The sequence below is a fragment of the Myotis myotis genome, unplaced genomic scaffold (genome assembly GCF_014108235.1).
Source record: "Myotis myotis isolate mMyoMyo1 unplaced genomic scaffold, mMyoMyo1.p scaffold_m19_p_12, whole genome shotgun sequence".
NCBI lineage: Eukaryota > Metazoa > Chordata > Mammalia > Chiroptera > Vespertilionidae > Myotis > Myotis myotis.
The window spans coordinates 12,195,196-12,208,111 of NW_023416316.1; positions in this window are offsets into that span (position 1 = coordinate 12,195,196).

Sequence of the window (12,916 nt, forward strand, 5' to 3'; positions counted from 1 at the left end):
CTCTTGGAACTGAACACTAAAAATGGCTTTCTGGGAATGTGTTTTAAGTTCCTCCTTTTCCTGAGGAGTGCTTTGTCTGCCTTCCTTTCCATCTGTGCTGAGCTCTTCCCATATCCTATTCAAAAGATTCCCATTTCATTCCCCCTCTCAATCCCTTCCTCCAGTGGGAAGCTGTCAGTCCCCAGGGCTTTTGGTGAACTCAGCTGATAAATCAATTATTAGGAGGATGGGCCATGTTTTTCCCTGGACGTGGTCTTGAATTTAAAGTTACCTTTTATTTCATTTTATTTTTTAAAAAACAAAACAATTCCTTCATTGGGTTTTCATGTTGGGCCAGGATCTTGGGCAGACATGCCAAAAGATAATAAAAAGGAGCCAGCCTCTACTGAGTGGCTGCAACATCTTGAGAATGGTAGATCTGTGATCTTTTTCCTTCACAGCACTGTAACTTAGACACTGCTACGCCCATTATAAAGAGGTAGAGATTGATTTTCCCAGATTCAGTAACTTGTTCAAAGTCGCACACAACGAATAAAGGAACTGGGATTCCACGGAGGTCCCATAACTGTAAAGTAGGTGCTTTCTACCTTGCACTGCCCTGCGTTCTTCAGTAGACGAAGCAAACATTTCTGCCTTCAAATATATCAAGTAGAGGTAGTGAAATGAGTCTCATATGTGAGTAACCATTATGCATGAATATAAAACAATGATCCAGGGTAATTGATCATTGTGCAGTGTTCAAGTCAGGAGGGTCAGAGTATTAATCCTGGCTCTTCTACCTTTTGGCATGTTCTAAAACATTTCCTAAATGTCTTTGAGTTCTCATTGTTAGGTGGGGATAGATCATGACTAATGCATTTATTAGGTGAATTAAAGTGGAAAATTCATGTAAGATATTTAGCCCAGTTCTTTACATTTAATAAGTGGCCACTGTTTGTTATTAAGAATATTAAGAGTGTGGAAAAGGTGAATGTAAGGTACTGGGAAAACTGAGAGCCTCAGCCTTTCTGTGGGGAATTGTAAGGAAAAAGACTTCACAAAGATCATGTTTGGGTTGGATATGAAGAATGAAGGAGGTTTTCAGTGGGAAAGGGCATGTCAGTAAAAGGTAGAGGGCTTGAAAAGTCACCATGGCCAGGTGGCACTGGAGAGTGGCCATCACACTAGGTGCTTAAACATCCTGCACATGTGTCTGGACTTCATTGTATGGTGCACCAAAGGAATCCCTCAAATCTTTAATGAGGGAGTGACGCAATGCTATTGGTTTTAACATCACCATGGCTACCGTGAGATGCATGGTCTGGAAGCCCCAAGAGTCTTCTCTCCTCATTCTTCATTCTCTGTGCCTAGTCACACCCCTGGGCCCTGGGAATCTTCAGGCTATGAAATCACATGCAAAGGGCATAGGGGTGGGGTGGGGAGAGATAGAGGAAGAAAGCAAAACAACCACAAGGGGAAATAGCAGGTCCCAGGAGACACAACGGAGATGTTCTCACTGTTAAACATGGAGAAAATGAGAAAAACAAGGAGCACATTACAAACAAGAACATGTGTATGCATTTATTAACATTTCCAGCATGGATTTAATTTTCTGTGTGCATCCCGCCTACTCCAAGCCCGATGCGTTTCATCTAACCTCTCATTAAGTTGCGTGCAAGTCATCTTTATAACGTGTCCTCTGGGGGAATCTTCAAACAGATTCTATAATCTTGCTTATAAACGGCTCTCTTTCAAAATGCTGTTTATATTCATTCTTTCATCAGCTCTCCCCCTTCCCCTCCCCTCCCCCACACACTACTTTTTGAACCCTTTGCCTTTTTTCAGGTCAAGAAATGGATTTCTAGCATCTTGGTTGAGTTGAAACAAAGTAGTGGGCTTTGAGATCAGGCACACCTATCTGCCTTAGTTCCTAGCTCCACCACTCACTTGACAGGTTATATTTGCTCTCTGAGACCAGAAGTCACCATTAATAAAATGTGGACAGTGACAGAAAGGACTTCATTTTGCTGTCGCAGGTAAGTGAGTCTCCAGAGCTTCCAGCACATCAGTGGGCGCTTGTGGTTATTCTCCATTCTTCCTCCATCATACTTGTTGTCTTTATTAGCAACCTCTAGAACTGAGTTCAAACACAGTTCAAAAACTAAGTTCAAATCACTTGGTAACTGCTTCCTTGATGAGCCTGAGTTTGGTTCTATCCTTTGAAAATGGTATCAAGCTGGAAACATTTTACTCCTGATATTCCATTCATACAAAATAACATAAATATATATATTAGATGTATTGGGGTGATATTGGTTTATTTTCTTTAATACTTATAACTAGTGATGAAATAGGCATTATTGTACCCTCATTTCACAGATGGGAAGAGAGAGGTGCAGACAAATTAAATTATTTGACAAGGCCACACAGCAAATATGTAGTTGGGTTAACTTTCAAGTCCAGGCAGTGAGGTTCCAGACTCTATTTTAACCATCCCATCCCCTTGTTCCATAAAAAAGCATTTTACGTGGTTCACTAGGCTTTGCTGATTTGTCTTGTTAATTTATTTCACCCCTCCCTTCTTGATCCAGAAAGCAAATATGGCCTGTACATTTTGAGAAGAGCAAAAGGGAGGATAAAAGTCAAATTAATGAGACAATGCAGGGTGTGAATAAGCGAGTATAATTATCATCTCCAGGGAACAACACTGAGCCCCATGGCACATGGCTTGGGATAAGGAAATAAGTAGTTCAACAACCAGTTCTCTGCCCCCAAATGAACGTTAAATCTAGTAAAGAAATGACAGGCATGCCATTCCCAGTGATACAACCCATATTTATAAATACACCTTAAGAGGTGCTGTAAACTTAGGAAAAATGGTGTTTATTTCCATACAGTCTCAAGTATATGATAACCACAGGACACTGTTAGAAGGGACAATTTAAGCTCTAACCAGAAAATAAGTAGAATATATTTGGTAATAGTCCCCATCTCTGACTCTCTTGAAAATAAGTTTAACATATTGGGAAGAAATAGTCTTAGGACAAATGCGCATTTATACTTTACACAGATAGAAGAAGATACCTACTGTTTTAGGGATTATGCAAATAATAATGCATAACTTATTTACATAGATGATGAAGAACAAAATGGAAATCAGACTGATAGCTCAGCCCTTAAATCAATTCTTAAATAAAACTACCTGTACAAAGAGATGAGTGGCCACTTGCAGAATGACAAATCTGATAGGTAGTATCATTCCATATTTTTTATCAAATAAGAAAACTGATGGTGTGGCCACTTGGACCATAGAAATCCAACAATGGCGCATATTAACCGGATTGTTATTGGCCCTGCTATTGTCTACCTTGCTCATTCCAAACTCCAGTACCTGAAACAGTCAAGAACCAAGACAGGAGCTTCAACAGACCTGAAGAGACTGTTGCCTTCAGAGACAGGTTGTTTTCCTATAGGTGCCCTAGAACAAAGTCTCCATCTTCTTGCCATCTGTGTCCCCTTTGGGTAAAAATAAAAATTGTATCATCTTCATTAAAATCATTTCAAATTTCAAAGTAAGTATTTCCAGAGTGAGAAAAGAATTAAAGAAACTCAAATTTAACAAAGATTAGAAGTAAGCCATAAAAAATGGCAATTTTATACAGTCTTTCAAATTACACACAGAAGCAGGGACTGGACGGCTGCTCACTTCAAACCTGTCTCCTGAATTGGACCTGTTTTTGCATTTTATTTTATTTTTTTTAGAAAGCAGGCTGTGGGTGGTGGTTATTCTAATGTCTTCTTTGCTTAAGGAAACTTTTTCCATGTGAGTGGAGTATGCTGTTACAGGAGAAATGGGGACAAATGAACATACCACCCTGATTATACTATTATGAGAGCTAACCTTTACAGAGCCCTTCCCACGAATGTACACTGTGCTATGTTCTTGACTTTCATTCTTTCATTATATCAGTAAATCCTCAGAAAACCCTTCAGGATATATATTCAGGGTTTAAATCAAAACTAGTCTAAAATGCACAGGTAGCAAACGGTGGAACCCTGATTCAAACTCAAGAGTCACTGGGTCAAGAGTTGCCATTTTTTATAGCTTACTTCTAATCTTTGTTAAATTTGAGTTTCTTTAATTCTTTTCTCACTCTGGAAATACTTACTTTGAAATTTGAAATGATTTTAATGAAGATGATACAATTTTTATTTTTACCCAAAGGGGACACAGATGGCAAGAAGATGGAGACTTTGTTCTAGGGCACCTATAGGAAAACAACTCAAGAGTCTACCCTCTCAAACACAGTGTTTACTGGACCCAAGCTTATATTTTAAACTAGAGGCCCAGTGCATGAATTCATGCACATGTGGGGTCCCCCCAGCCCACCCATATCGGGGTGTTGGGGCTGATCAAGGGTGGGGCCAGCCGGGGTGAGGATCTGAGGGTAGTTGGCCGGCCAGCCCCACCCCCTGGTCGAACTCCCAGTCCAACTTCCAGTCAAGGGCACAATTTGCATATTAGCCTTTTATTATATAGGGTGATTTTTTTAAAGAAATAAATAATTGGAGATTTATGCATTCATTTTGGAAAATTCAGATAACTATGAATCACTCAGATATAATCATAACAGAACATGGTCCCATTCATAAAAGTAACAGTATATTATTAGCATAGATTTTTCACAACTTTTTTCATTGTTATTTCAGACACCAAGCATTTGAACCACGTATAAATTGTGGCTTTCTTGCTCTGCATTTGACCTGCCTCAGGAACCTCACGGGGGTCTATCTCTTAGCGTCAAATGCTTCTCTTCTGGGTTGTGACATGACACACCCCTTCACTTTCTTCATCTTTCTGATCAAATATCCACCTTGTGAGAGGCCCTCCCAGGTTATCATATAAACACTGAGAGCAGGTGCTTTGGCTTCCACCTTATTTCTAGAACCTAGTAAGGTTTCTGGCACGTAGTAGGTACTCAATAATGTTTGCTGAGTAAAAGCAACATTGGATAAGACATTGTTTCCCATTTACTAGTAGAAGTCAAGGAAAGTAAAATAACTGAGGGGAGAAGGCCTGCCTATGGCTAGCAGATAGAGGAATAGGGCATTAGTCCCATTCTCCTAATTCTGAACCACATACTTTCTCCCACCTGGCTCAGTCCTGCCTCTAATGTAATTGGCTTTGTGCACAGGGCCAGCATAAAGCCCTATCAGTGTAACACGCCTACTAAATGGATCTGAGTCCTGGTACTTAAGGGAGAAAAATGCAGCGTTGAAAGAACGGCCTCCTATTTATCTTTACAAGGGCTACATTTTTGGAAATGCTAACAGGAAGGAAATAAATTACTCCAACACAACCGCAGGAAGTATACACCTTCCCTTTGTTCCCAAGAGTGAACTTGGTTCCACTTAACCCATCGAATCCCAGGTTGAGATCTCAGCCCCAGCCCAGCTCTGTGACCTTGAGTGATTTACAGCCTCTCCAGAACTCAGGTGTGCATGTTTGTAACGCGCATGATTTGGATCAGATGGTCTGTAAGCCCCTTTATGCTTTAACATGTTAGGTGCTGAGCACACTGGGTGCCCTCCTTCCCTCTAAGGAGACGGACTTGTGTCCGGGGGGTGGAGAGGAAACACAGCGGGTACAATTAATGTCAGATGAGCAGGAAGTCCAGGGTCCTCAGTTGCTTCTAGGATAGTTGGAAGAGAAAGCATGCAAAAATAAAACCCTGATGCCAAGTTAAAAAATAAACGATTGTAAAGAACAAAATCTGTTACCTTTTCCCTCACAAAAGCAGCACCAGGCCTGAAAATAGCGTGCACAAAAACAAATATGTGGGAAAGTTCTTTTGCTGCTGCTTCCAGCACTTTTCCGATCTCTTTTTCTCACTTCACGCTGACTGTCAAATGGTCTATCAAGAGGTTAGTTTGTAATTAAACTCAGATCTAATTGCTGGAACAAGTTACTAATTGTGTTCTTAAATCCTTTTATTCTATACCCTGGAAACCAGTGCATTCTAGCCTTTAAATGCTAGTGGTTGGAGAGAATCACATAAGTACAGCTTTTAGCAGAAATGTTGTTCATTTGAAGCTTTTACCCAGAGCATCAATCAAGAAAACTAAAAAACATGAAACCAATTGGTAAAGGGAATAACTCTCCCTTCACAGCAATAACAAAAAATAAATTTGAAGAAATGTTCTGCCTTCTCTCTTTCTGGATTATAGATAGTGCCATGCTTACTGATTGGTTTACATAGTAAGACCTGTATTCAGGAATCTGTCCATTTTTAAATGGGGCTTCCTATCTGTAAAGGGTCAGTTGGGTGCTCTTAAGGCAGCAGTTCTCAACCTGTGGGTAGCGACCCCTTTGGCGGTCAAACAACCCTTTCACAGGGGTCGCCTAAGACCATCCTGAATATCAAATATTTACATTACAATTCATAACAGTAGCAACATTACAGTTATGAAGTAGTAACGAAAATAATTTTATGGTTGGGTCACAACATGAGGAACTGTACTTAAAGGGCCACAAGGTTGAGAACCACTGTCTTAAGGTATAGAAAATCTCTGGAAGCCATTCAATTCCATTCAATGAGTTATCCCATTTTGAAAAAAAAGAAAAAGAAAGAAAAAGAATGTAAGTGATGCAAGTGTCAGTTTAATTTGAATTTGAGCTATGCAGAGTAAACAATGCAATGAATCTGAAAGAGAACAACAAAAAGACATCCATTCAGTTCAGATGATTGTTTGTTTGGCCTATCTAATGCTGATGAGGCCAGTTTCAAATGCTTTTGGAGAGGATGTTGGACATACCTGGTTGTGTCTTTGATCTCTAACTACCCATTTCTCCTCCCTAAGAAGTCCTTGAGTTTTGAGTGACAGTGACCCCACCCTCCATTTCCATGGCTTCCATTCATTGGCATAACCTTACCCACCCTTAGTTCCCAGCCACAGTAATGAAGTCATTGGGCCTGGGCCAAGATCATGACCCACCAATTCAAGTCAATGAAGGCAAATGAGACTCAGTTCCACATCTTCCTCTGTGTCAGCAAAATCTATGCTCTCTCTTCTGTTGTATTTAAATGGGGGCACATGAGGCCCAGAGGAGCAAATGTCTATCTGTCCACCCAGAATCATTTGAAATCCTTTCTTTTTTCTTTTTTTAAAAATGTATTTTATTGTTTTTTTACAAAGAGGATGGGAGAGGGATAGAGGGTTAGAAACATCAATGAGAGAGAAACATCGATCAGCTGCCTCCTGCACACCCCCTACTGGGGATGTGCCCGCAATCAAGGTACATGCCCTTGACTGGAATCGAACCCGGGACCCTTCAGTCCGCAGGCCGACGCTCTATCCACTGAGCCAAACCGGTCAGGGCTGAAATCCTTTCTTATTGTAGGTGATTTCTTTCAGTATTAATCAACTTTGCTTACAACTAAAAATCCCGACTTATGAAGTATGGGTGACTAAGATATTCCATTTCTTCTAGAGAACCTGGACATAGAATGAAGCTAACCCACAATCAGAAAGGGAGAGAAGAGATATAAGATGTTGGGGACTTCGTCAAGTTGCTTGATCAAAGGTCACTTGAAGTTATACTTCTAGCTTTTTCTTAAGCTATGTGAGTCAGTAATATTCCCTTTACTGTTTCCAAAAACATGTGCTGAGTATTTATTATTTGGCAGCCAATGATCTAAAACCAGGGACAACTTCGAACAAGAGGCCCCAGGATTCCAGTGTGAGGATAAGTAGAGTAAAACTAATGAATAAGTAAGAAGATAGAACGATAAACTGAAATCGTGGTTTAGTTTCCTAAGGTTGGCATAATTAAGAAACCACCAACTGGGGGGAGGGGTGTCATAAATCCCAGACATTTATTGTCTCACAGTTCTGGACAGTAGAAGTCCTAGATCAAGTGGTGAGCAGGAGGGTTGCCTTCTGGGGGCTGTTCCGTGTCTCTTGCCTAGATTCTGGTGGTTTGCTGGCAATCCATCACCAGCATTAGGGTAGTACCATTGTAGACACATAACTACAATTTCTGCCTTCATCTGCATGTGGTGTTCTCTCCTGTGTCTTCACGTTGTCTTTTCTGTGTATGTATCTTCTCTATGTCCACACTTCTCCTTCCCATCAGGATAACAGTCATATTGAATTACAGCCCACTCTAATGACCTTATATTAACTGAACTAGTTATCTGCAAAACCCTATATCCAAATAAGTTCATATTCTGGGGCACTGGGGGTTCCGACTTGGCCATCGTTTTTGGGGAGGGGAGTCGCATGGGATTAGGGATCACTTTAGGGGTATCTTGATCATGAAATGTATTTCTGAGGAGGTACCATTTACTCAGAATTAACAGATAAAATGGAATGAAAAAACTAGATATGACTATAAGGGAGGAAAATAATCATTTCAGACAAAGAGAAAAGAGAGTGCATTACTACATGTCATGGTAACAAACAAATGAACAAAGACCAAAAAGCAGCTATAGAAAAAGCTTTTATTGCTTATGTCCATTTGAGTTGTATTTTCTATAACTCAAAAATTAAAGAATTAAATAAGGAGGATCCCATTGAATAATTATTAGAATATTACCTCCTAGCTGTCACTTACTTATAAAAGCCCCAGTCTTTTCTTTCTTGCACAGTGGGGTGATTTTTCCCTTGTCACTTTTATATTTGTTGGATATTGTGATCTTGGGTGTCATTCCATGTCAAATTTTACTAATCTTTTGATTTCTGAGGTTGAGGATCACCTTAGTACCATATTTCTCTATGGTGCCAATCACATGCCAATAAAAATAGTGGGGCCTTGGAAAAAAAAAAAAAAAAAAAAACAGAAGGATGAGAGGAACTCCAATCTAGTTTAGGAGTGGGGATATGCCAATAAACATTTAACAAGTGACTTTCCTTGGACAATAAAAAGCCCTGATTTTTAGCAGGTGTCAATTTCCATTGTGTAAATACTCCCACCGTGGCTGACTTTAAGCTAGGAACATGACAGCCCTGAACTGGGGAGTGCACACAATATTTCTCCTAAGCCAGTGCCAGCCGGCTCTGGCACACCACGGACAGGGGATCTGTTTCAGAAATCTATCTAGGGAAATGGTTCATGCTTTGCTTCAGACTAACTCAGGTTATCCATTTGTTGTCAGCACTTAAAGCTGCAATCTTGCCTTAGACGGTTTGGCTCAGTGGATAAGGCGTCGGCCTGTGGACTAGAGGGTCCCAGGTTCTATTCTGGCCAAGGGCACATGCTAGGGTTTTGGGCTCATTTTCTCCTATGGTCCCCATAGGTGGTGTGCAGGAGGCAGTCGATCAATGATTCTCTCTCATCGTTGATGTTTCTATCTCTCTCTCCCTCTCTCTTTCTCTCTGAAACCAATAAAATATATATTTAAAAAATAAATAATAAAGCTGCAATCTTCAGAAATTTATTTATCTCAATGAGTATCAGTGTCCTTTTCTAGAAGAGTAATAGACACTGCAAAGGATTCTTATAGCAACCAACAGAGCAGGGAATATAGGAAACAACTAATGTGTTAGCTTTGTTTTTAATTTTGTTGTTGATAGAAAAGTTTTCTTGCCTTTTGAATATGCTCACAAAAAATGAAAATGAGTGTAAATACTGTAATTGGACATAGAATTTTATCTGATGGGATACCAACTCTTCCTCCTTCTGCTGAATCTAGTAGGAACATTGCAAAAAAGGGAGATTTCTGAATGGACGTCAAAGACTGGAATTGTGCTCATGATACTTAACCTAGAACTAGTTCCTGGCCATGGAGACCATATGATATCAGTCTTTGGGGGAAAGAGGGGATTCTAAACCAGTAGGTGATTCAGATGATTGAGGAATGAGACAAAAAGTAGGGAAATCTTTGAGGACTTGGATTCTTATCACACACTGTCATCAAAACTGCCATATATATATATATATTTGCTCCACTCTCCAAGAGTAGACTAGACAATAAGACTCCACCTGTGCAGAGGGGGGCAAACCCAAGTGCCAAACATTAGGCAAATTAAAAGGAATAAGTAAAATAGGCCCTGTGTGTGTCTGTGTGTGTGTGTGGTGTAGGGGGGGAGTTGAGGGGGAGGAAAAGGCGGGGGGGAGTTGAGGGGGAGGAAGAATGCAGCAATTTAAATTGAATATGTCCAAAGGCAGTCATATTTTAAGAGGTTTAATGTTCATACAGACCCAAATAAAACATATTCACCGTGGGATGTGGGTCTCAGTTTGAGACCCTGATCTATGTTGAGAAGTGTATCAAGCCTGCTCCTAGAATCCATGTCAGCTCAGGTTTTTAATGGAGATAAAAACAATCAAGTTAACCTGACCTTTTCCCCACTAGATTGCTTCATTTTTATTTTTAGTATTTTTCTTTTATCCAGAATGAAAATAAGCTAATTGAAAACAATCCAAACAAATCAGAAAGCGTATGGAGTAAAGGAGGGGGCCCTCAAGCTCTCTCGTTCAAAGAGGACATCTGAGCATGTGCTGAATATCCTCTGTCTCTGCACACACATGTACACACGTGCACACACATGTGTGCACACACAGTATTGTGCGACTTTGCAAACCGAACTCATGTTATTATGCTCCTTTTAAATGGATAACATATGAATATGTTTATGTAATCACTTTTGCCTCAGAATCCTGTTTCTACAATTTAGTACATTTTTGCTCCACATATGGCATAAAGTAATTGTATTCAGGTATCAAAGCATCACATCTAGTCAGTGTCTATCTTAAAATAAAACTTTTTTGGCTTCACTTCTAACAGTTAGGGGAGAAAGGGGCGACCTTGTTTTAGAAACCAGGCAGCACTATTATTAGGACTTTATCAACCTTTACTTATCTCTGGAATCCCACACCTCCCCCCACTCCTCACTGTGTTTTATCTTCTCTTTGCTGATCTTTTTCTGTAGATGACCTTTCATGGTATTTCTCATCTGCTGGTCCCATCAACCCTAACTTTGTATCTGCTAAAACTCAGGTAATTGCTTTTAGATGGGTATAATTAAGAAGCCATTAGTGTAAAGTTTCATTTCAGTTTACGCCTTGGTCTGCATTTGAGCAGAGAAATATGAAATTAAGGTATTAGCTCCTTTCAGAGGTATGAGTCACGAGCTACTAAGCTTCAAGAGCAGTTTCTCAACTGTAGTGATGTTCTTTTCTCTTTGAAAATCTTCTCTTTGGAATTCTCATAGAGGGAGTATTTTTAAAGAGAGGGGAATAAGCCTATAGAGACAGACCGGGATTGGGTACATGACTTCCAAAGTGTAAGTGTCCATATTGTCCTATGAGGGTCAGATGAGATCTTTAAAAAGTTACTAATGTAGAATAATCCAACCTAGAAACCTTTATGTTTCCTTTCATTGTAGTGTAAGAATTCTACCTTTTTGAGGGCAACTGTGAGAGAGATTAGAAAGAATATCCATGACCCCAATGAAGAGTCCAACTCAAGATGACCTAAGTGATTTGGGGTTAAACTTCCTAGAACAGTAGTTCTTAAATGTGTCTGCATATTAGAATTTACCTGTTATATTAGTTTGCATAACCAATTTCCACAAACTGGGTATCTTAAAACAATGAATAATACATTTTCTAACAATTCTGGAGGCTAAAAGTTTCAGTTCAAAGTGTTGTCAAGGCCATGCTTCCTCTGAAGACTAGGACATATTTCTTACTTGTCTCTGCTTAGCTTCTGGGGATGTTGGCAATCCTGGGCTCCATTGTCTGTGTGTCCTCTTTTTTTACAAAGATACCAGTCATTGGATTTAGAGCTCGCCTAATCCAATATGGCCTCATGTTAACATTTGCAAGACAAAACACCTGCATCTTAACTCTTCATCTGTGAAGACCTTATTTCCAAGAAAGGTCGCATTCTGGGATTCCAGGGGGTCATAAATTATGGGAAAGGTATTCGTCCTATTATACCTTTAAATATTTTTAAAATTGCACCCCAGATCAATTAAATTAGAATTAGACCAGAGCACATATTGGGAGTTTTCAAAGAAACTGATACTTTGGGTTTTAAATCCAGAGATTTTGGTCTACAAAGCAGGTATTCTAGCAAGTATAATATTGTTTTTTTTAAGAAAATAAATGAGATCATGTAAAGAATGCAGCATAAGCTTGGCACATAATATACATTGAATTAAATTTTTGATTGGTTTGGTTTGGTGGGTTTATAGAAATGAGGACATACTTTCACATATATAAGGATGCAATGTTTAGTAAGTATTGGTACTCATCTTCCCCTGCCTTTTCAAGGACAAATCTGATGATCTACTTCATATTTCTAGGATCAAGATTTTGCCTAGTATATGGTTTGCTATGACCATAACCCTTATCCATCCTGCTTTCCTAATAGACAAAGGCTTGTCATCTTTTCTACATTCAAGTCTAATTGCCACTGTCCTCCCAGGTCCCATCCTTTAACAGGTCAGTTTGTAAGCTCTAATCTTCTCTAGTCTCCCAGGGTGACTGACTAATTTAGTTTGCTCAAGATTGAGGTATTTTGCACCATACAGGTTTTATAGTTCTAATTCTAGGACAGTCCCAAGGAATCTAGCATGGCTAGTCACCCCAAGCCCGACTCAGCCAGTCATGGATAACAGAGCATGCCTAGTGTTACCTCAAGAATTTTACACATATTAGAAATGTGTAACAATGCTGGTAGCCAGAATTTTTGAGGCAGGTACTTTGTCCCTGACACTGTGCAGGGGACTTTAAGAGGAATTGCAAATGTATATAAAATAGGCCACTTGTCTTCAAGTCTGTGTATCAGAGAGCAAAATAACATGATCATGATGATGATGATGATGATGATGGTGATACTTACTGATCACTTACATTAATCCAGTTTCTGTGCTAAGGGGTTATGTATATTATCCATTTAATATTCATAGCAACCTATAGGGTGAG